The 24876-nt window shown below is 36.9% G+C and overlaps 1 long non-coding RNA gene across 1 annotated transcript; it reads left to right on the forward strand.

The window, feature by feature from the left end:
• Window positions 1–13004: 13004 nt before the first annotated feature.
• Window positions 13005–22154, forward strand: LOC145802047 (uncharacterized). Its single transcript, XR_014344268.1, has 2 exons — window positions 13005–13486; window positions 21779–22154. It is a non-coding gene; the product is annotated as an uncharacterized LOC145802047 (long non-coding RNA).
• The last annotated feature ends 2722 nt before the right edge of the window (window positions 22155–24876 follow it).

Raw genomic sequence — 24876 nt, forward strand, 5'->3', positions numbered from 1 at the left:
TCCCCCGCTCCATTAAATTAGTGCTTTAAGAGTAGTGTGTTGTAATTCATTACTTAGATTATTTGAATTTGTAGTTAAGTTAGCTTATTCATTTACTCATTCATTTGGTGTTTGTAATAATTAGTTTAATTAGGACATTTATTTAGACCCTCTTGTATGAAGGCAAAATTGTAATATTGTGTATGTCTTTCAACCCATATTTTTTTCTTCCTTTTATTTATCCGCTTACTATGGTTGAATAGCATAATGTTTTACTTAGCATTTTCCATGACTTGCATCCATTCGTGTTACATGCATAAGGGTTCGACTCATCATACTAATCAATGTCAATTTCAAATTCCTTACTTGCATACGTGCTTTCTTGCATGCTTGGAATTGACTCACATGCCATGCTAGTAGCCGAGCCTATTATTTGCATATTCTATGTGTTGCATTAGTCATGTTGCATTGTTTAGGAACATGCATTTCTTCTAATTATTTTATCTTCTTTGGCTCACCTCGGAGTACTAGGTGAGCATTTCTTGTTTTAGCATATTGCATGTATGTTAGTGTTGTCATATCAAGCATGTTTTCTATGAGGCTAAGTGCTTATATGATATATCTTTTGAATGCTTGTGGATTATGGCTTTTTTCACTTAAGTTGGATGATTTTTGATTAATGTACATATGAGATCACTTTTTCAAGTGGTACATATTCAGACGCTTTTCAAAATGAACATGAAATCAAAGCGTTCCAAATTTTGTGAAATTAGTTTATACTTGTGTGAATCACGTAGTAAAGATAGCAGAATAATTGGAACAAGAGAATATATTATACATAAGAATCACATCATGATTAGTAGAGGCCGATCTTTGATCGGGTGAGTGGGGTGCTCAATTCATGACCTTCCCCTCTCATACCTAAATTTTTGAATAGAGACACTTTGGTGATGACGGATAAGTGGCATTTGGCACGAGTCACGGGTTTTTCAAATTTCTCAAAAATATTTAGGTGGCGACTCTGAAATCTAGTAACGCAGTCCATTTTTGGCATTCCTGATTGTTAATTGATTTTCCAAAGCTTTGCCAGATCAAAACTCTTTTGTATTTATCCGTTTCACATTGCACTTGTGAAACTAGATTCAGAACCATGAGAGTCCGAACTGTAGGGTTATCGTATCCGAGGAGACTAAACGCCTCCGAGGAGCACGAGAAACCAGCTGCACTTCCTGGATACATTGAGGCACATATTCCTTAGCCTTAGTAACTTTGGCATGATACACTTTAGAGATGTTGATGAGGGCCTTTTTTGCCTCCAACCTGGCTGCTTGGCTCAACCTCAACAGGTCAAAAAAGTTACGAAACTTGGCAAAGTTCCGTAAGGCATAGGCATGGGTATTCTCTACAAGTTTTCCCTCAACAAGTATTGCTTCAGGAAGTGGCGCACTGTAATTTCCTTCAACTCATCATAGTAGAATGCCATGTGCACTTGATCGCGCATAGGCCCAAAATACCCAATCATATGTACATTCTTTCCTTTCTCCTTATGGTTAGGATAGGGGTCTTTCCTCACATCATGGTTACTCGTATCTTTGAACTTCAACTTGTTCTCAACAACTTTTTTCTTAAAAATACTTTTCAAAGTCCAATAGTTCCTAGTAGGGTATCCGGTGACTTTGTGATAACTACAATAATTTGGCACTCTTTGTCCTTCTTGGTTGGGGGAACATCAGCCAGTGGTAAGGTAAGTTCACCATCGACTACCCACTCTTTGACCAAGGCTTTGACATTCTCAAGACTGCAAGGATAGAGGTTTCTGTCCCCATAACTCTTCATTTTTTCGAGAGGATGATGTCTCTCCATGCGAGTGGCTTCATCCACTAGTTCGTGACAGTCAATGGCTATGTCTTGGAATCGTTTGACATAGTCTAGTATTTATTCGCCTTCTTTCTAGAATCTCTCCCAAGTGTGATGGTAGTGACTTTTTCTTGGACTCAGAAGAACATCGTGTGAAACTTGTTCACCATCTTCTCCTAACTCTTGATCGAGTTGGGGGCCAAATTCACGTACCAGCTGTAGGCCCTCCCAATTAGTGATTTGGAAAACTCCCGAAGGCACAGAGGGTGGTCACTACCATGGATACCAAGGGTTTTAATGAACCTTACCACATGTTCTCTAGCATCGACTTGTTTTCCATCAAACTTCACAAACTTGGGTACTGTATACCCAGCTAGAAATGGCATGGCCAGTATTTCCTAAGGATATGGGGGCTTAACATCGAGATCTGGGAGAGATGGTAGCTGCTTCTTGCTACGCTTTTGCTCAAGCATCGCCTAGATGTTGGCTAGAGTGACCAAGTAAGTGGGCTGATAGAGACTAGCATGCTCTTGGGTAGCTGAACCAGCAGCCGTATCATTCGCCTGAAGTACTATCGGAGGCACTTGGATTAGAGCCTAATTCTCAAGGTGCAGGTTAGGCGCTGGGTTTGGAATTGCAATAGTCGGAGGCGCCTGTGCTAGTGCTGGCCTAGACGCCATGGCCATAATAGCATCGGTGAGAGTTCACAATGTCATCAAAATGTCCCTCTATGTATCCTGAAGGGACTGTACTACTTCGACTACAACACTGTAGTTATGTTCCTCAACATGTGCTGCTTTACCATTAGAAAAACCATGTGGCTGTGGCTGCTGTTAAGCTTCATCTTCTGCTCTTTTTTAGGTGAAGTGTGAAAGCCATTGCAAGTATGAACTATCAACAAATCAAGCTCCCTAGTGGAGTCATTAGAAATATAAGGGGGTTTGAGGTAAATAGTGATTAAGAGTAATTAGAGAGGCAAAACTGTGTTAATGGTCCGACAAAGTCAGAATTGCTGGAGATATAAGTCAACAAAATCCGGAAAAGATGGAGAATAAGTAGCTCGGTAAGGATAGAGTAAGTGGGTCAAGGAGAAAAGAATTACAATACATGAATAGGCAGCATCTTCCCAGGTCTCCAAAAATTCGCTTCTTGGACCTTGGGAAATGGGTTCTATTTATAGGCTTTTCCTTGGCACCAAAGGATACTAAGTGGCCAAATAAAGTGAGGACATGTGTCTCTAAGAATCATATGGAATATTCTACCTTGGACTATCAGGCTGATGGCACCACGTGTCCCTCTACTTGTACTATAAACTATCTATTTGGCATGGATGCCTTAGCAAGTGCCCTTGCGGCGTGAGTGTTTGCCGCTGCAACTTGCCTTCTTCGCTTGAACCTCAGCAAGTGCACTTGCGGCGGCAATGTTTGCCACTGCACTTTCCTTCTCAGTTCAGTTTAGCTAGGACATGCATTCTTAGGATTTCATAGACTGCTATCAGCTGTATTCATGTTCACCTTAGCGACACCTCCACCATTAGGCACCTAACTATGAACTCCCTAGCTTCCCAGGGCGAAGGCCATAGCTAAGCCTTCTATCATCCATGCTGTGCCATAGTACCAAGCCCAAGGGGGCTTCTTTGGTCCTACATGTGCAACCAAGGCAGGTCCATCACCTGGATAATAGAAAATGAGTCCCTTGCACTCGGGTTGCCCTACTCCCATCTTTGCGGGGTCTCCGTGGTATACTGGTGTCTCTAGGCTAGGTATTGGCTCCAATAGTAAGCTTTGGGGCCAACTATAGGTGCTAAGCTAGTGAGCTTCGGGGCCTGCTATTAGCGCCAAACTAGTGAGCTTCGGGGGATGCTATCAGCACCGAGCTAATGATGACTTTGGGGGGCCTGCTATCATTCCAAGGCTAGAAATGCCCTGGGGCCTACTATCAGCGCCAAGCATTAGCCTCTACTAGTGGAAAGGAAACTTCTTGCAAAGGCTGCTATGACCTTGGTGGTGTCTTTCCTTCGCAAGTTAATTATAGCGGTTATAGTTGCTGTTGCGGTCGTTTCTCGTGGCTAGTTCAAATGGCAGGGCCGACAATACTAGAGATGGTGATGTTGACAAAGTACCTCCGGAACTTGGCCAATGCAAGTGTTGCCTGTACAGCTTAGTTGCTTCAGTTTTCTCTTTTTTTCAGCAACTTCAAATGGCAGCGCCGACAATACTACGAATGGAGGCGTTAAAACAAAGTGTCTCAGTGACTTGACTGCTGTAAGTGTTGCCTCTGCAACTTAACTTAGACATTTTTCTTCATGGAGCTTGTTCGAACCCTCAGCAGGTTGGACTTGTTCTAGCCACTGTTGTCCCACTTCTTTTGGGCTTTAGCCCATGCTTCTTTAAACATTCTTGGTCGCCTAACAGGGGCGACCTTCGCACTTAGGTCCATACTTAATTTTGACCTTAACTTTTGACCCTTTACAGTTTGATTTCACATAAAATCGAATGTTATCTGGTATTAATATGATAAGAAAATTTTTTGATTCTTTCTTGTAAGGGATAAACTTAACTTTGTATAACTTAACTAGTTCATCTTTTCAAGTTTATTTCCAATAACACTGCAACTACTATTAATGAGAAAATTTGAAATTGATTCTAGAGAGAACGAAGAGCCTAAAGTAACTATTTGAGTTTTGTTTAATGAAAGAAGTATGTCATTGTCATCTAGCTTGGAAACCATGATTTTATTGAGCCAAAAATAAAAATAAAAAAAAATAAAATTTCATTTTTGCTTAAGAATATAATTCATAGCAGTGTTTTGAAAATTCTATAGTATTATTAAGAGAGGAGCTCAGTAACATATATGGCATTGAAATAAATAGTAAAACATTCATAGTTATAACCATTATAGCAGAGCAAAGTAGTGATTAGTAATTAGCTAGGGAACTAAAAGACTGTATACCTCATTTTTCCATGGTTTTCTTCTTCTTCATGGAAACTGTGTCTAACTAATTTTTGCTCAGAAAGTTTGTAAGTGTTTGTGGAAGCACTTTCTCATACATGTAGCTCCTGCATTTGGTGTCCAAAATTCTAAGTTAAAATACTTTCAAATAAAAAGGACAATGCATTCACATATGCACTTCTTATATTTGTTGCCAATAGTCTCCTGTGGAAAATCGAAGCATTTTCGTACCGAAATGTCATATAGAGTCTGCTCTTATGGATAACTGGCAAACAACACTCACTCACTCACGCAAATAATATTAAAGTTGCTGTGAATTTATGCAGATGAATTATATGGTGCTCATCATTTAACCATACATGATAGCAAATTTAAGAAAATGTCAATCACTAGAAACAATATAGGATTGACAACATGCTAAGCATAGTTCTAAAGATTCGTACTAGAAAATTGGACTACCGATTCAGATATGGATTGGTATATCGGTGAGAATAAAATTCACAACCGTATTGTCCGATGCCCGATACGTATCGGTCTGAAAGCGATACAGTTCCAATATAGATTTGCCATTGTCCGTACGAAAGAAATTGTGCTTTGTTTTATGCTCTGTTTTTGTTTTGCTGTTTCTGTTTCTGTTTGTTGTTGTTGTTCTGTTGTTCTCCTTGAGTTGTTGGCTCCTATTCGAAGTCCAAAACCAGACCAACCTCTCTTGTCAACACACATCAATATTTCTTCAATTCTGTTGGATTCTTTGTATGCTAGTTTCTTTTCTTCTACTGGACTATTTACTAGTAACCAACCACTCTATTCTCGGGTGGAGCTTTAACAAAAGTGGGCAACCACAGAACCTATGCAACTTGCAAGCTTCTTTCTATGCTCTGTTTATATTTCGCATTTCAATTTTTTTTTCCTATTTCGTAATTGCCTTTTCAAGCCACCATTCTGCATTTTTCAGAGAGAGATAGAGAGAGAGAGAGAGAGAGAGAGAGAGAGGGAGAGAGAGGTTTTTTTTAAGCCACTGTTTAGGTTTTTTTTAAGCCACTGTTCTGTACCTTTTTAAGCCATTGTTTAGGTATTTTTTTTTATTTATTTGTTTATACACCTATCTGTTTATATTAATATATATATATTTTTCTCAGTTGAGCGAGGGAAAAAAAATAAGAAAAATAAATATTGAAATCAAAATCAAGGCTAAAAGTGTTCCTACATATCAAAATTTTGATAAAAACGTGATAAATAAAGTCTAAAAGAGTAAAAAAACAAATGCATAAAATTGAGTTTTAGAGGGATTGCTAATGATTTTTAAAATTTCACGGCCTCGACACCCGATTCTCGATACGTACCAGTTGATATTACCGATATCGATACTCTGTGATCGATACCGTTGCGTTACTCGATATCGCGATTTAGCACTATGATGCTATGCTTCTAGAAGAAGATAAAGATTTGTAGTTGGTATGCCACACAATGGAGTGATTTGGAAAGTTGGTTAAAAGTTAGTTTTTTGGTTTTGCTTTTAGAGGTGATGTGACCCAAAATTAATTAAAAGCTAGCTTTTGGTTTTTTTAACTTGTTCACAAATGAGCTCGAATCTTCCAAAATCCGTTGGAAATTAAGGCTGCATTTGTTTTGATGTAAAATATTTTATATCGTAAAAGTAATTTTTTATGTAAAATGATTTTGCCAAAAAACATATTTTTATTTTGATTTTCCAGTGTTTGGTTAACACTTAAAAATACTTTTTAAGAACAATTTTTTTTCGCAAAAACCAAAGTTTTATAAAGAAAAGAGTAAAGAAAAATTATGTTTATAATTAATTTTCATCCAATATTTAACACAAGAATGATCTGATAATTATACTCTTAAGATGGATACAGATATGGGACACAACATAGACATGACACAGACATGCAAACATGCAAATTTTCGAAAAATGAGAGATACGACATGCTGGAAACATGCACAATATATGTAATTTTTTATTTATTATATGTAAAATTTTTAAAAAATGTTATTTTTATTTATTGATATTATTTATTTATTTACTTTAATATCAAATATCATTAATAAATTAATTTTTTTTTTCTACAAAGAACAATAATTTATTCTATGTATGTTAATGGTTAGTATACAAGAATACTCAAAAAAAAAAAAAAAAAAAATAAGAGAAGAGGGGAAAAATAGGTTTTTGTTAAAAAAAAAAAAGAAAGAAGAAGAAGATAGGTTCATTGAGAGAGAAAGAGAGAGGAGAAAGAGACAGAGAAGAAAAGAAAAACAAATAAAACAGAGAGACAAAGTTAAATACGTAGAGAATGAGAGAGAAAGAGAGTCGAACTCGAATGAGAGACAGTGACAATCGAACACACAGAGAAAGCAAGAGAGAAAGAGAGTCGAACACACACACACACACACATAGAGAGAGAGAGAGAAAGAGAGAGAGAGAGAGAGAGAGAGAGAGAGAGAGAGAGAGAGTGAAAGATGGACAAATTCGAAGAAGACGAACAGAGAGACTAAAAAATTTGAAGAAGATGAATAAAGAGACGAACATACCAAATCTAGGGTTTTGACAGGTTCTTCACACTTTCACTTCCTTTGTTTCTCTCTCTCTCTCTCTCTCTCTCTCTCTCTCTCTGCCTTCAATGGGTTAGGGTTTCTTTCTCTATCTAACGTGTCCATAACATGTCCAAGAGTGTCCCGAGCGTGTTTGGCTACAAAAATTCAAAAAAAAAAAAAAAAAAAGGAGGAGAGGGGCACATTAGTAGAGTGTTGAATGGGGTATAGCTCGTTGATGCTGGTGCTAGGAACGCTTTACTGTCAATATCATCAGAGCTCCAAACTTATAGTTGCTAGTGCCTTTTTACGAAGCCTAGTAAATCCGATTTGTATATCTTACCGAAAATTAAATTTGGGATTTTTTTATTTTTATTTTTTTTAAAACATTTTGGGGTCCTGTTTCTATGGTTGATGATATTCATAGTCACTAGTGTCAGCATGTACCATGGAATTTTCGGTGTGTCTATTGCTTTAAAAGTCAATTTTCCACCATGTTGAGTAGTGTATTGCCATTTTGCTCAGTGAAATAGTTATGAAAAATAGTAGTACAAAATCCAGAACAAAATTGTGAAAAATAAACGAAATGAAACATCACTTTACATTTTTTTTTTTGAAGAAAGGTAATTTTGTTGAGGGAAGTGATGGAAAATACTACGTGAGTATTAGAAAATTTTCAAATATCACGTTACATTTATTGTATATGATATTTGAATATATATATATATATATATATATATATATGAGAATATATGTTGCTAAAACATTTTAGGCCTTTTTTTAAAAAACATTTGCGACGGTAACATGATGGTCGCTAATACATTGTAGGCATATGTTCTTCTCCTATTTTCTCCCTGAAATAATGTTATATATACCAATTAGTGTACTAACTAGTGTATTAATTGATGATATGACATAATTTAAGAGGTTTTTGGTATTTCCCTTTTGTGTATTTTGGTACGGTATGTCAATTACCTTTATTTCTTAGTGTTTTTGATCATTGAAAGTGACCCTTGCTTATATTTCAAATGCCAAATCTCATGTTGGAAGGTATGGACATTTTTCCTTTGAGAAGTGGAGTTTTCTAATTCTTTATCTTTCCCTCTCTCTGTCTCCACCTCTTCATTTTTCTTCTCTCTCTCTCTCTTTATTAATTATTTTTATTTTTTTTAACATGTTTTGTAATTATGTGATTTAGGGAAACTTGTCGAAGGGATCACCCCACAGTAATGCAAATAAGTTTGAATTTCAGGCTGAGGTGTCTCGACTTATGGACATCATTATCAACTCCACTTTACAGCAATAAAGATATCTTCTTTAGGGAATATATTTGGCATGATAGTGAATATATTTGTGTATGGAGGGCATGTTTTGGTATGATTCTCTATTTTGTATGGAATAATATTATTATTTTAGGTTAGAATATACTTAATTTGTATGAAATTTGACATTAAAACTTATTCATTTTTGGATGGTTGAAAGTGAAATAGATGCAAATTGCAGAATGATTGATAATATATATATTGTTTTATTTATATATATGATATAGGTTGCATGAAATATATACATGTTGTAGACATATTAATCAAAAAATAAAATAAAATAAAATCATGTTTTTGGCAACTAAACAATTAGTAATAAAAAATGAAGTAAATATTTTTAGCGACTGAATAGTTAGTAGCTAAAAATAAAAATAAAATGGAATAAAATTTTGGCTACTAAATATTTTGTAGCTAAAAATAAAAATAAAACGGAGAAAAACTTTTGGCTACTAAATATTTAGTAGCTAAAATAAAAAAAGACTTTAGGCGACTGAGAATTTAGTAGCTAAAAAAAATAAAATAAAAAAATAAGATGAAAAACAAAAACCCTTTGGCGACTAAAACTTTGGTCACGGTAGATACTTCAAGTTGTGGCGACCAAAGTTTTAGTAGCGGAAATAAGATTTTTGGCGACTAAAACTTTGGTTGCCGTAGATACTTCACGTTGTGGGCACCAAATTAGTAGTGGAAAATAAGATTTTTGGCGACTAAAATATTATATTTGGTGACATTCATAGGACTTTTGGCGGCCAAATATTTTTTAGTCACCAATACTTTCCCTGAGAACCTTCTTGCGACTAATCCGGCGACTAAAATATTTAATCGAGCAAAAGTTTTGAAGACTAAAATTATACTTTTGGCGACTAAAAATTTAGTCGTCAAAAGTGAAATTTCTTGTAGTGATCGCATGTTTGGCGCGTGTCCGTGTCCGACACATGACGGATATCCATACGCTGCCTCCGAAAAGATGTCTGCGCTTTATAGCTTAAAATTATAAACAATCGTAATGGATATTTCAAATTTCAACAAGTGAATACAAATGTGACAAATCATTTTGTATAAAATTGTTGTATACAAATTATAATTATATATCATTACACATCAACCATGATGTATGCTTGTAAAAAGATCCATCCGTAAATGTGGACATATATAGAGAGACAAAAAGAGAGAACAAAAATCTTCATGCTGAAGATGAGAATTTGGATTATGAAAGCAGTGAGACCTTCAGTGTACATGTCAGAGATGGACTGAGAGATGAGAGCAAAAATAAAAATATAAAAAAAATTACGAATTTTTAAAGCTAAGTAATTTTTTTTTTTGATAAAGAATAATTTGGTTGAAAAAAAAAATTTAATAACTTTTTTAACAATTAAATAATGGGAAGTAGGAAAAATCTGAAACAAGCCAATAATGAATCATTATATATAGTACCACTACAACGTATAAGAGTTTTAGATATCAACTATTTTGATCTCTAAAATTAAAAATTTTGTTGCAAAAGACATTTAGGGACCAATTTCTACTATCATGAGGATAGTCGCTAAAAGACCGTACTAAAAAGTAAAAAATAAGACATTTAGTGACAAAATTTTGAAAATATTACTAATAAATATACTTTTGGGACAAAATAATTTGATCTCAAAAAGATTTATTTTTTTAGACAAAAAATTTGGTCCCAAAAAGATAATAATTCAACTATAATGTCTAATTTTCATTGCTAAAAATATAATAACGAAATTTTTTGCAATAAAAATATTTAGGCCGTAAATTATTTTATCCCTAAATTTTGGTCCTTAAAATCTTATTTTTTTGTAGTGTATGTCAACTTGTTTTTTGATTTTGTTTTAATTTTTTTTTTTTTTTCAATCTTATTAGTAACTTCATGTGTTAAAAAAATTTGAAAGTGTATTTGTAATTTATCCTTATTTGTAACTTTATGGGGTTACTTACCCCCCAAAAAAAAAAAAAACTTTATGGGGTTAAAAAGAACAGGAACGCCCAAGTCTTGAGAAGATAAGGATAGGCGGAGAAACATGCAAGTGGAGTAAGTGGAAGTGAGGTGTCAATCACTTAATAATGCAACAACTACCTTTGATCTTCACCACGTTTCACATTTTATATGTTATTTCTTTTCTTGATAGCAAATGGGTATCTTATTGTACCCAGAAAGAAGCTTTCATGATTAGAGTTTGTAAGTAAAAAAGTAGATATAAAAAAGTTAATCCATATAAACCTTTGTATTTGTTGATATATTTCTGGCACATTTTTCTACATGATGCTTGATAATCGAACAGTTAAAGAGAAGTCAGATTTGTCAAAATCTATATCCAGGCTTAGCTGCTGACCCTACTTATATCACTCTGTCAATAACAAAGTGAATTTTGATTCTATGACATATAATTTATTTATTTATTTATTTATTTTTTGAGATGTATTACAATAATCTCCTTTGAAGTTTAAAAAATGTTAAATTATAAATACACCTCATGATATTTGATTAAAATACGAATTATTTTTTATAGTTTTAGAAATTACATTCTACCTCATGAAGTTTCGAATTTTATAACAAATTGTCTATTTTTATTAATAAATCATGAAGCCTATTAGCAGTTTTTGATAATGTTAGAAATATGTTTCAATTAATAATTTATGTAATTTTGTTATTGTATAGGTGAGCAATTATGAATTTCATGTTTTTAATTAATTCTGTTAAATAAAAACTTCTGACAAGAAAGTATTTGTAATTTTTCAAATTATAAGAGATAATTTGTATTTTAAGTAAAACTCAGAAGGTATATTTGTAATTTATCCTTAAAAATACAACAATCTTCACAATTTTAATATAATTACATTAACTACTTTTTTAGTAAAGTCAAACAAACCAAAATTAATACAAATGATATGAACACATACAAATATACAAAGCAAAATATGTATTTCAGAAAACACATTTCAGAAAATTCTATTTTTCAATCACATGACTAACGAATTTCAGAAAATTCTATTTTTCATTCACACGACTAATGAATTTTTGATGAAAAAAACAAAATGATATAATTTATATGATTTAAAACTTTAAAAGGACTCAATATAATTATAACATATTTATGGGACTTACTGTATTTTTACTAAAGACCAATATTCCTCCACCACCGCCCCCCCCCCCCCCCCCCCCCCCCCCCTCCTTCCCTCCTTTTTCCTGAGATAGACAATCTTTTAGAGTTAAATTTGCCACCCTTTTTTTTCCTAGCTTAATAAAAGAACTTCATTGACAAATAATCACATCAGAGATACACAATATTTAGAGTTAAATTTGCCAAACAAGAGACAGGGGTAAGAAGTAATTTGCCAGATGAGCTTGGAATTCGGTATGCTGGTCAAGAAAAAATTATTTAGGTCAAGTTTGGCATACATAAAATAATTCATTATTTTATTTTTTTTTATCACATCACCTCTTTATTTTTATGCACATCTTTTCGTAAAAAGATAAATAGTACACTTATGTAGGTCATCCCAGACAACTCCTAAATATTAGGATTGGTTTGGGGTGTCCTAAAAAAGTGTATTTTTTGTCTTTTTACGAAAAGGTGTGCAAAAAAGTACAGAGATGATGTGATCGAAAAAAGATAAAAAGATGAATTATATAGGTTATGCCAAACTAGGCTTTAATACTCTTAAGAGTCATGTTTAGTTGACGGATTTTTTTTTTTTTTTTCAGTATAGAGAAAATTTTATTAATAGCTCAATAACTTAGGCTAAGGCCAAGTTTAGGATACTAAAAAAAAGTCAAAAAATCAAAAAGTTACTCAAAAAGTTAACACTATTTATCAAAAGTCAACAATTACGGCTGCACAACTCCCAATTCTAATTTTCTTCTACAAATTAATTTTTACAATTTTTTATTACACAATTTTTTCTTAAAAAGTCAAAAAATTAACCCAAACATCTATATTTTTTCTCTCAATTTTTTAGTTCAAAGAGACAAAAAGTATACTTATTTAAGACACCCCAAACAACCCCTAAGTTTGGAAAGATCAAAATAATTCATCTTTTTATTTTTTTCCATCACATCACTTCTCTATTTTTTTGCACATCTTTTCATAAAAAGACAAAAAAAACAACTTTATTACAAAAAAAAAAAAAAAAAAAAAAAAAAAAGTCCGCCGACGATTGTATCATAATTTCAACGGTACATTTAAACTATATTGACACCTACCGACAAGTCCAAAGACTGTAAAAACTGGGTTGGCGAGGACCCAACGAAGACAACAAAGTAGGCCAAAGTCAGTGACCAGCATTGATTCGCTTGGGTTTAATTCCTTCCGAAGAAAAGATGAAATCATTATCTGAGTATTCAGTAAGATTAACCAAATACTTTACCCATATTGCTGTTCTTTCTTTCACCAGCTCCGTCCGATCCGCCCAGTTGGGTTCTTTTTGAGAGAATACCTTCTCATTCCTTGCAAGCCAAAGGGTCTATAAGATCGTTAATGGAATCACTTCCCATATGATTTTTGCTAAATGCTGGAAGTTATGTCCATACCACCATGATAAAAGCTCTGGAATGGATCTTGCTAGAACCCAGCTCAGCCCCCACCAATTGATACAACCAGTCCAACTTTCCATGAGCAGCAGCAGAGCAGCAACAAGTGATTGGTGGTTTCAATCTCATTCCCGCAGAAAGCAAATGCATTGGAAACCGAAAGAATGTGTCAATTGAATAACATATCAGATGTTGCTATCCTGTTCTACCATGCCATCCATCCGAAGGCTTTGATCTTAAGTGGTGCTACAGACTTCCAAAGCTTATACAGCAGGAAATGGTGATGTTTGTTGTTTGTTGTTCAACCATGCCATCATATTTTTTTTGTTTGTTGTTTGTTGTTTTTTTGTTTTATTTATTTATTTATTTATTGTGGATGAGAAATGCCTGTGAGTTAAGATTTTAATGGAGAATTCGTTACCTTTAGCTGTAAAAAAAATTAGTTTGAAACATAATATATAAATTTTCTGTGCTAGTAGAAATTTGTCTGGATATGGAAGCTCTAGCAAACCAAGATTAAAATCACCTATTGTTATCCAATTCAAATTGACCTCATTTGTGCTAGTAGAAATTTGTCTGGATATGGAAGCTCTAGCAAACCAAGATTAAAATCACCTATAGTTATCCAATTCAAATTGACCTCATCTTATTGTATCTTGTTCACTTATCTTCCTATAACAAATTTTGTATAAATGTAAACTTACATAGATCAATGAAAATTAAACTTTGAATATTATTCTCTATTCTATTATGGTATCAAAGCAAACACTTAAAGCATCAACAATGAGTACATCTTCAGTTTCATCCAAAACATCTTTTCCACTTTCATCCTCCAATGCTCGAACTCTAGCAACCAAACTTTCCACTAATAATTATCATCTATGGTATTCACAGATTATTCCTCAACTTCGAGGCCATGATCTTCTTGGTTATGTTGATGGAACAAATTCATGTCCGTCCAAATTTCTTACCTCATCAACAAATTCAACTCCCACCTTGAACTCAGAGTATGTTACTTGGCACCGCCAAGATCAACTCCTTGAATAATTGATTGCTTCCCTCATGAAGGATTTCCATGCCCAAATCATTGGACTTCACACCTCTCATGAAGTTTGGAAAGCTCTTGAAGCATAATTTTTTGTCCATTCTCGTGCGTGCATTCACCAACGTCACATGGAACTTCAAGCTCTCAAAGACACGAGCATTGAATCTGCTCAACAATAGTTTCACCTTGCAAAGACGCTCTCTTATCAGCTTGCAGTGGCAGCCCGAACCATCTCAGATGATAATCTTATTCTTTACAATCTCGCTGTCCTTCCAGTAGAATTTAGTCCATTCCAAACCTTTATCTCTACCAGATCCGAATCATTATCCCTTTTTGATCTTCTTGGTTATCTTCTCACTGAGGAGTTCATATTGCTTTAAGAATCAGTTCCTGATCTAATTACTCTAGCAACCAACATTTCTCACAACAATGTTTCTCATTCATCACCATCCTCTGGTGGATGTAACTATTGTGGTACCTGCGGTTCACCTGGTCGTGGCCGTGCTCGTGGAGTACATCCTTCTTTATTCTCTGCTGATCGTTTATGTGGCTTTTGTTCAATGTGTCAAATCTACAGCAGCTCCTGTCATGTTGCTCTTCAATGTCGAAATTGTTTCAACGAATCATATCAAATGGAAACAGAACCTCCTATACATTCCTACAACACTACCATCCAGACTTCGGTGCAACTAATCATATTACCTCAGATCTCGCCAACCTCAATTTATCTTCTGATATGGTGAAGCTTGCCAATGGTTCAGCTTTTCCTATCATCCATATTCAAACTTCTTTCTCCAATTTCACTTTCAAAGACATTGTACATGTTCCTTTTGAAAGAAATAAGAGAGTGATATTGAGAGAGTAAGAAAACTCTTGTATTCAATATATCTGAAAGAGTAAGAAGAGACTCCATATATAGGAGCTGCGTTTATACAACATCATTATGAAAGCAAAACATATAATAATAGAAAGCAGCCGAAAGCAGCCGAAAGCGAAGGCAACCGAATATAATCCTATGCTCTGTCATCCTATAGCTATATATGATACATTAATATAATATATACATACATTAATATAATATATACATTATTATGATACATTAATATAATACATTAACAGCCCCCCTCAAACTCAAGGAGGACAAACATCAACCAACTGGAGTTTGGAGACAAGTTCAACGAAGCGGCCAGGAGAATGAGCTTTGGTGAAGATATCAGCAGGTTGATCAACAGAAGAGATTGGATGGAGATGGACAGTACCACGAGTGACGTGTTGACGAATAAAATGGCAGTCAATCTCAATGTGCTTGGTGCGATCATGAAAAACATCACTGTGAGCAATTTGAAGAGCACTGTGATTGTCACAAAAGAGGTCAGTAGCACCAGAGGGGGTAACACCCATGTCAGCAAAGAGCCAACGAAGCCAGAAAAGTTCTTGAGTAGTATCAGCAAGAGCACGGTATTCGGCCTCGGTACTGGAACGAGCAGTAAGAGATTGTTTCTTGCTGCGCCAAGAAATAAGAGAATCACCCAGAAAAAAGCAGAACCCAGTAGTAGAGCGCCGGTCAGTAGGATCGCCAGCCCAATCAGCATCGGAGAAAGCACGAAGCTGGAGAGATGAGCTGGCGGAATAATGAAGACCATGAAACAGGGTGCCTTTGAGATACCGAAGGATACGAACCAAGGCAGCATAATGAGGGGTACGAGGAGCCGACATAAACTGGCTAACAATATGAACGGCATAGGCAATATCAGGACGAGTAACTGTGAGATAGACAAGACTGCCAACCAGTTGACGATATAGTGTAGCATCAGAGAGAAGAGTGCCATCAAGAGGTGTAAGACGACTCTGAGGTTCCAGGGGAGTAGAGGCAGTCTTGCAATCCGTAAGACCAGCACGTTTGAGAAGATCAGAGGTATACTTAGCCTGAGAGAGAAAAGAACCCGTAGAATCATGGAAGATTTCAAGACCCAAGAAATAGCTGAGAGGACCAAGGTCTTTCATCTCGAAATGATGGCTAAGAAACTGTTTAAGGCGAAGAATACCATTGATATCATCACCGGTGATAATCATGTCATCCACATAAAGTAAAAGCAAGGTGGTCCCTTGAGCTGTTTTTCGGATAAAAAGAGCAGTATCATAAGAGCTGGAGGTGAAACCACATTTCTGAATAGTGGAGCTGAACTTGGCAAACCAAGCACGTGGAGCTTGTTTGAGACCATATAAAGCACGCCGAAGTTTGTAGACTTGATGCGGGAGATAAGTAGACCCAGGGGGAGGTTGCATGTAGACCTCCTCGAGAAGAACACCATTAAGAAAAGCATTTTTCACGTCCAGTTGATAAAGATCCCATTGTCGAGTGGTAGCAACAGCAATCAAGCTGGGAACAGAGGTGAGACGAGCAACAGGAGCAAAGGTCTTTTCATAATCAATACCATATTCTTGATTGAAGCCTTTTGCAACAAGGCGGGCTTTGTAGCGCTCAATAGATCCATTAGAACAAGTCTTGATTTTGTATACCCATTTGCAGCCAATGGCAGTCTTGCCAGGAGGAAGATCAACAATGTCCCAAGTATGAGTTTTGTCTAAAGCCTGCAATTCATCAGTCATAGCTTGCTGCCAAAGAGGATTAGAGCGAGCCTCACGATAGGAGGTCGGTTCATAAGTAGAAAAAGCAGTAGAACCAACAATAAAGTCACGAAGATGAGTAGAAGGTTGGGTTACCCGATGTGGTCGAGCAGAGGGAGGAGGAGCCAGAGGAAGAGACTCAGCAGGAGGGGAGGATCCCGATGGAGCAAGAGTAGGACCCTCAGAGGGAGCAGGTGCATGGGACAAACCGGTAGGCACGGCGATCTCGAGAGAGGTTGGCAGGGGCGGTGGAGTAAATGTATCAGAAAACTCGAGAGAGGCTGGCAAGGGTGGTGGAGTAAGGTCATCAGAAAATAGATCTGTGGAAGGGTCAGTAAAAAAAAGAGAAGGTGAGGGAACTGACAAACGGAAGGGAGAGAGAGAGGAAAACATTTTGTGTTCCCAAAAGACCACATGATGAGAGATACGAAGTCGTTGGGAGAGAGGATCCCAACAACGATACCCCTTATGTTCAATACCATACCCCAAGAAGCAACAAAGGCGGGAACGAGGTTCAAGTTTGGTACGTTCATGAGGTTGGAGAAGAACAAAACAGGCAGAGCCAAAGACTCTAAGGTTGGTGTAGGGGGGACGGGTGCCATGCAGACGCTCATAAGGAGTGTGATTATGAATGACAGGTGTAGGGATACAATTGATAGTGTAAGCAGCAGTGAGAGCTGCCTCTCCCCAAAAATGTTCCGGACAAGAGGAAGACAAAAGAAGAGCGCGAGTAGTGTCGAGAATATGCCGATGTTTCCGTTCAGCACGTCTATTTTGTTGAGACGTGCCGGGACAGGATTGATGAGGTTGAGTACCATGACTCTGAAGGAAGGAAAGAAAGTCAAAATCTTTATATTCCATGGCATTGTCGGAACGAAAACGCTTAATAGTTTTAGAAAATTGTGTTTTAACCATTGCAGCAAAATTGTAATAAAGTTGTTTGAGCTCAGATCGATTTTTCATAAGAAACAACCATGTAAAACGAGAAAAATCATCTATAAAAACAACAAAATAGCGGGCGCCGCCTATAGTGGGAGTAGGAGAGGGTCCCCAAATATCAAAATGGATGAGATCAAATGGTGCAAGAGAAACAGAGTCACTTTTATTAAACGACAAAGCAGGTTGTTTGGCAAGTTGACAGGACACATAATCTAAAGCATCAGAACTTACAGGACCTAAATGACCACAAGAAATTAAAGATTTTAAACGACTAACAGAAAGATGGCCTAAACGACAGTGCCAAAGCTGAAAAGGAGATAAAGGAGGAGCAGTGGTAGCAGTGGTAGGAGCTGTGATCTGAGAGGAATCCGGAACATGAAGATGGATAAGTTCGTAGAGACGTCCATGCTTATGGCCGGTCCCAAGAGTTTGCCCCGTCCGAGGGTCCTGCACCAAACAACCAGTATGGGAAAAGGTAACAGTTAGACCATGCTCACATAATTGACTAATGGATATAAGATTTAAAGTGAGAGCAGGCATAAGATAGACATGAGATAAAGATAAGTAAGATGTGGAAACAGAACCAACATGACTTACAGATAGAAGAGACCCATCAGCAGTATGGATAGAAGGAACATGAGAAGTAGAAGAGAGAGGAGTAAAAATAGTAGGGTCAAAGGTCATGTGATTACAACAAGCGGAGTCAAAGTACCAGGAAGTGTTACCTGCGGTGACAGACAAAGCAGTAGATGGAGGAGTACCGGAATTCTGCCAAAAATGGTGAAGCATGGCGTTGACATCTGTGTGAGAGAAGACTGGAGTGGAAGGATCTATAGGGACAGAGGTAGGCAAATCCTCTGAGGCAGCAGCAGCAGTGCGTTGAGAAGGCATTGGTTTAGACGGAGTCCCAGAATGGTGAGAGTTGTTGCGGGAAAAATGCCCGGAGGAGGGACCATTGCGAGAGGCACGGGCAGGGTTGCGGAAGCAATCGTGCTGGAGATGACCAGGACCAGTCTTGTTGCAAAACCGACAAAGACGAACTGGACAATTAACCAGAAGATGAGTCGACGGAAGATTGCGGTTTTGACAGTAGTTGCAGATAGGTGTCTTCTGTGGGGAAGATGGTGAAGGAGAACTTCGAATCTGGGAAGTAGCAAGAACAGAGTCCACAGGGTGTGGATGGAGAGTACCAAACCTGGTTTCCTTTGACAGTAGTTCAGAAATTGCTTGCTCAAGAGTGGGTAAAGGAGTGCGATGAAGGAGAGATGCGCGGACTGGCTCAAAACGGGGAGTGAGAGCCATGAGAAACTGAACCAAGCGTTGTTGGTCACGGTAAGTAGTAAACAAGGCAGCATCCTTAGTACAATCCCATGGAGGTTCAGAGAGAGCGAGCTGATCCCAAACATAATACATTTGTGAGAGGAAATCATTAATGGTTTGAGTTGTGTCTTGGCGCATACGGTGAAGATAACTCAGAAGCTAATATTGATGAGCAAGGCCAGTAGTCTGGTAGCGTTCTTGTAAAAAATCCCAGATGGCTTTGGCTGGGGAGGAAGCAGAGTCAAGTTGGAACTGACCAAACTGAAGGCTAATAGAAGTAATAGAAGTATTACGGAGCCAAGTGATGATCTGATAGTTTTTGCTATCCCAATCCTCCAGACGGTCAACATATTTGGCAGCGGAGTCCGTGGTGGCAGCGGATTCTGTGGTGGCTGGGAGGGGTTTGCACACATCCCCAGTGATGATGCGCCAAAGTTTCTTTCCTTTGAGGAACCCAGACATAGCTTGTGGCCATAAGACATAGTTAGTTCCGTCAAGAACAACGGAAATAGGGTGGTTAGAGGAGTCCAAGCGATCCATGAGAAAAAAGCAGTACTATCGAAGCCGAATCTTAAAAATCCAAGGTCACTAGTGAATTCAGAGGGTCGAAATCAGTGGGAAATGAGTGAACGGACCAAAAGAAAGATGACCAGAAGGCACCAAATTGGCTGGTCAAAGTTGGTCAACAATTCTGGTCAAAGATGACGTCACTGCTGTGTCACAGGCGCGTCGTACGTTAGCATAGACAGGCGCGGCGTACGATAGCAGAGGAAGCAAGCGGCACACGGAAGCAGACAGGGCTGACGTCAGCTGACGTCAGAAACACGCGGCTCACGTTAGCAGATGAGGCCGCGGCGCACGATAACACGGGATAAGTGTGAGGCGCGTAGAGCGCGTCTGAGAACGAGGAAGCGCGTGGATGAAAGTTCTGGCGGCGCGTGGCAGCGCGTGGAACGTCGGATGAGGATGAATCTGGTGGCGTTGGATTCGTCGTGAGGAGACGAAGGTTCTGGTGTGGTCTAATCTGTAATTTAGATAAGGACGAGATATGCAACAATCTGCTCAAAATAAAAATGTGATGCAGCAGAAGAAGAGACTAGGTAATACACCTGTGCTCTGATACCATAAAAGAAATAAGAGAGTGATATTGAGAGAGTAAGAAAACTCTTGTATTCAATATATCTGAAAGAGTAAGAAGAGACTCCATATATAGGAGCTGTGTTTATACAACATCATTATGAAAGCAAAACATATAATAATAGAAAGCAGCCGAAAGCGAAGGCAACCGAATATAATCCTATGCTCCTATGCTTTGTCAACCTATAGCTATATATGATACATTAATATAATATATAAACTAGTACGGGTAAATAACAAAAGGTGATAAACAATACTAAATATGTTAAAAATTAATAATAAAATTCTATAATATTAATTTACATAGGTACTTATAAAATAGATTTGATTGATCTCAACCGAAAAAGAAAGGTCAGAGTGAAATTCTATAAATATATGATAAAAGTAAAAATAAATTAAGTTTGAATTTGAAGATTAACTATAAAAATTCAAAAATTAGATAAGACAAACTTGATAAAAAAACATCTAATATAGAAGAACTGGAGATAATAGTAGTTTAAAAATTAGAAAAGAGTAAAATGCTACCTATAATAAAAAAAAAGAACTCAAAAATAGAACCATAGAAAGTTAAAAATTATATAAGAGTTAAATGCCATCTATAATTTTTTAATAAACATTTATGTGCTTAGAAGTTGATTGGCTTAGAATTTTGAAAAAAGAAGTTGATTTTTTATTTTTTAAAAAATAAACATTTTTTAAAATTTAAATTTTGTGTAGTTAAAAAATAAATTTTTTTAAAGTTGATTGGCTTAGAAGCTGTCAATTGTTTTTGATTTGCTGTATTGGTGTTCTCTTTTGGATTTTGGCTGATCTTGATTGGCTTCTTGCCAATCTTGGGTGAAGTCCATGCATATAATTGTGCTTTCTTCACGGTGCCAATCTTGGGTCAAGTCCATGCATGTAATTAATTTTTTTTTTTTGAAATATCTTTGAGTAGGATATAAATTTGATGAAGGAATTTAAATTAGAGTCAAACTCATCTTTTATCTATAAATATTTTGAAAAAATTATATCCATATGATATTATATATCCATACCCTAAGAAATTAAAAAGTGAACTAAAATATATTAAAAAAGAGGAAAAAAATTAGAAAAATAGAATGAGAGAAGAATAGATATGCCACCTAGGAAAAAGTTTAATAAGGTAATAGGATTGAGGATTTGAAATTTTTTAAGAAATCATTACATTTGGTTATATATATAATATAGATAGATACATTAATATAATATATACATTATTATGATACATTAATATAATATGATACATTAATATAATACATTAACACCTTTGATGCAATTCGAGTCACACCTTGGGGCCACTGGAGGTTTGCCCGGTCGTTAACTTCAGGGCCCTGAGATTAGTCGAGGTGCGCGAAAGCTGGCCCGGACACTCAGTTATCAAAAAAAAACACCTTTGATGCAATGAAACTTACTTTCGGTAAAAAATTTGCTATCGATAAAAATTGCCGGTTTGAGTTTCACCCATCTTATTTTTTTGTTAAGGATCTACGCACGGGGGAAGTTGATCTTCAAGGCCCGAGCATTAATTGCTTGTCTGAACCTCATTTGATTAAAGATCTTCGGTTGGGCAATAATGCTGCCCTTCTCGACGAATGCTCCGTTCAATGGCATGAGCGCCTTGGTCATCCTGCCTATCGTGTGGTCTATCATGTGATGAAGGCACTTGGCCCACCTGCAAACAGAATTTCGTCTGTGTGTGCAGGCTGTCAAATGGGAAAGAATCATGCTCCTCTTTCTTTCTTGTTCCACATCGATTACTGTACCTCTAGATTTAATCTACTCTAATGTATGGGTTTCCCTTGTTTCTTCGTTTAATGGAAATAAATTATATGTCCAGTTCTTGGATACATTTAGTAAATATACTTGGATCTTTCCAATTTCAAGGAAAAGTGATGTGTTGGGCTACTTTTTTATTCGTTTAAAAAATCTGGTTGAAAATACTTTCTCCAAGAAAATTAAGGCCTTGTTTGGTTTGTTTTTCAGAAAAATTTTTGAAAAAAATTATCTACAAACAAATTTTTAAGAGTAATTAAATCAAACAAATTTTTTTAGAAAAACGTCTCAAAATTTTGTTTGGTTACCTACTTTCCAAAATCAGTTTCTCTCTCATACACATCAAATCAATAATTTTTTTTTAAACTCTCTCTCCAAAATAAATTTTCAAAACTATTTCTGAAAAAGGACAAATCAAACAAGTTTCGTACTTTTTATCTTAAAAACTACTCTACAAACACAAACCAAACACACCCTAAATCTTTCCACGGTGATTTAGATGGTGAATATCGCTTAGTATATTATGTCTTGTGGGATTAGCCATTGTCTCTCATGTCCTCATAACCATCAACAATGGAGTTGTAGAAGGCAATTATCGTCATATAGTTTATATTGGCCTTGCTCTCATGGCCCATGCTTCTGTACCTACTTATCTTTGGGACTTAGCCTTTGAAAAGACAACTTACCTCATTAATAGGTTACCATCTACAGTGATCCAGAATTTCTCACCATTGGAAAAGCTATACAATACTCAACCCAATTATGCATTTCTCAAAGTCTTTGGTTGTGCATGTTATCCTTGCCTACGTCCATACCAATCCCACACAGTTTGACTTCCGTTCCACAAGATGTGTTTTTCTTGGCTACAGTCCAAACCATCATGGGTATTGGTGTTTTGATCCCAAATCCCAGTGGCCTTATATCTCAGTGTTATTTTTGTTGAGAGTTGCTTTCCCTTTGTAGATTTTATACTCAATTCCTTGCTCACTTATGATCAGGATTCGAGTGTTGTGTCACTACCACCACCACCGATTTTACATCTGCCTTCTACAACGTTATCGTGTACTCATCTGACAACTCCTACATCTTGTCCTTTAGCCTTTTTTTTTTTTTTTTGGGTAGGTAAGTCATATATAACCAAAAAAAAATAAATATTACAATGGCGTTCATACCACGCCTAAAGGCAACACACCCTACAAAAGAGAAAACACACCTAGCTGCTACACACAATAGATCAAAATTAAAGTCCGAAGCTAGGCTACCACAATATAACACATTGGACAAGTTAATAGTAAATAATTTCAGTCCAATACATCAAAACCCTTGCAACAGCAAATTTATCTTCCCGTGAGAGGCCGTAAAGCAGCAAAAGGCACTGCAGCAGCAAGGACTTTGAGAAACACATGCATGAGCTGGACCGCACGCTACACACAAAGGGAGCGTGAAAACCACACCAGAGCGACCCACCTTCATCATCCTCAACGCACGGCGCTGAAAGAGCAAAAGCCATACTAGCACCAGAAGACACGGCACAAGCTTCATCCTCACCTCATGCCGGACCGGCGAAGATACAGATTGGCGGCCAAACTCCGGCGCAGCAGCTCAGCAGCAGCTCAACACACACCTTTCGGAGCTCCGGCAAAATGCATCGTTGTCTTCTTCTCCGGCACAACTCCGACAACACAAAACCAAAAAGATTCCTATCCTTACACAAAAAGCCATAAAACAGAGCACTAGGAATATCGGAAATTTGATCGGAGAGGTGGGAATCAAAATAACCATCCACTTTCCATCTCATCCAAGCACCACACTAAACTATGGTGGTGTCACGCATGACACACTACTTTACATAGTCTCAACATCATAGTTCAGGAAAAATTATGAAGGTAGAGGTGGGATTACTGACTCTCCCCAGCAAACAAATCTCTAGGAACTCTACACTCTTAATCAACCATGAAGATCCAAGAGAGGGGATCACAAGAAAACAAAACCCTAAAAGATATATCTAAATTAATATGGCTAAACACAAAATCAATACCTCCCAACAGATGATCAATGAAGTACGGTGGAGGAGTAATGGATTCTCTAAGAAAATAGAGAGAACCCAGAGGAGAACCAATGGTTACCCTGGGGGGAGCTTTCTCTCTCTAGATTCTAGAGAGAGTGGCTCTGCTTTCTTCCCCTATTTGTCCTTTAGCCTTACCTTGTGATCATAATGAGTTTCCCCCACTAGCCTTATCAACTTGTACCCCATCCAGTGGTCACCCATACCCAAAATGGCACTCACAAAGCCAAAGTTGTCAATCTCTCTACCAAGTATCATTTACCCCATTGTTTCTCTACTGTCAATTTACTCGATCAAGTTCCTACCTCCTTTACTTCAGCCTCAAAATATCCATATTGGCAGGAACCATGGTCGAAGAATTCCATGCTATTATGCAAAATGGCACTTGAACTCTTCAAGCACACTTCTGCCTTCCTCTAACGTTGTCATATGTAGGTGGATTTTTCGATTTAAATGTCATGCTGATGGGTTTATTGAGCAGTACAAAGCCTACCTTATTGCTATGGGATTCAATTAACGAGAGGGCATAGACTACAAAGAAACTTTCAGCCCAGTTGTGAAGTCTGTCATCATCTCACTACTAGAAAAAATACTTTCCGTGACGAACATGTTTGGTCGCGAAAAGTACTATATTTGGTCGCTAAAACCTTTTCGCGATCAAAATACATTGGTCGCGAGTTGGTCGCTAAAGCCTCGTGACAGATAGTTTTCTGCAACCAAAAAAGCCTTTGGTCGTTAAAAG

The sequence above is a fragment of the Camellia sinensis genome, chromosome 11 (assembly GCF_055761805.1).
Source record: "Camellia sinensis isolate YWXY chromosome 11, ASM5576180v1, whole genome shotgun sequence".
NCBI lineage: Eukaryota > Viridiplantae > Streptophyta > Magnoliopsida > Ericales > Theaceae > Camellia > Camellia sinensis.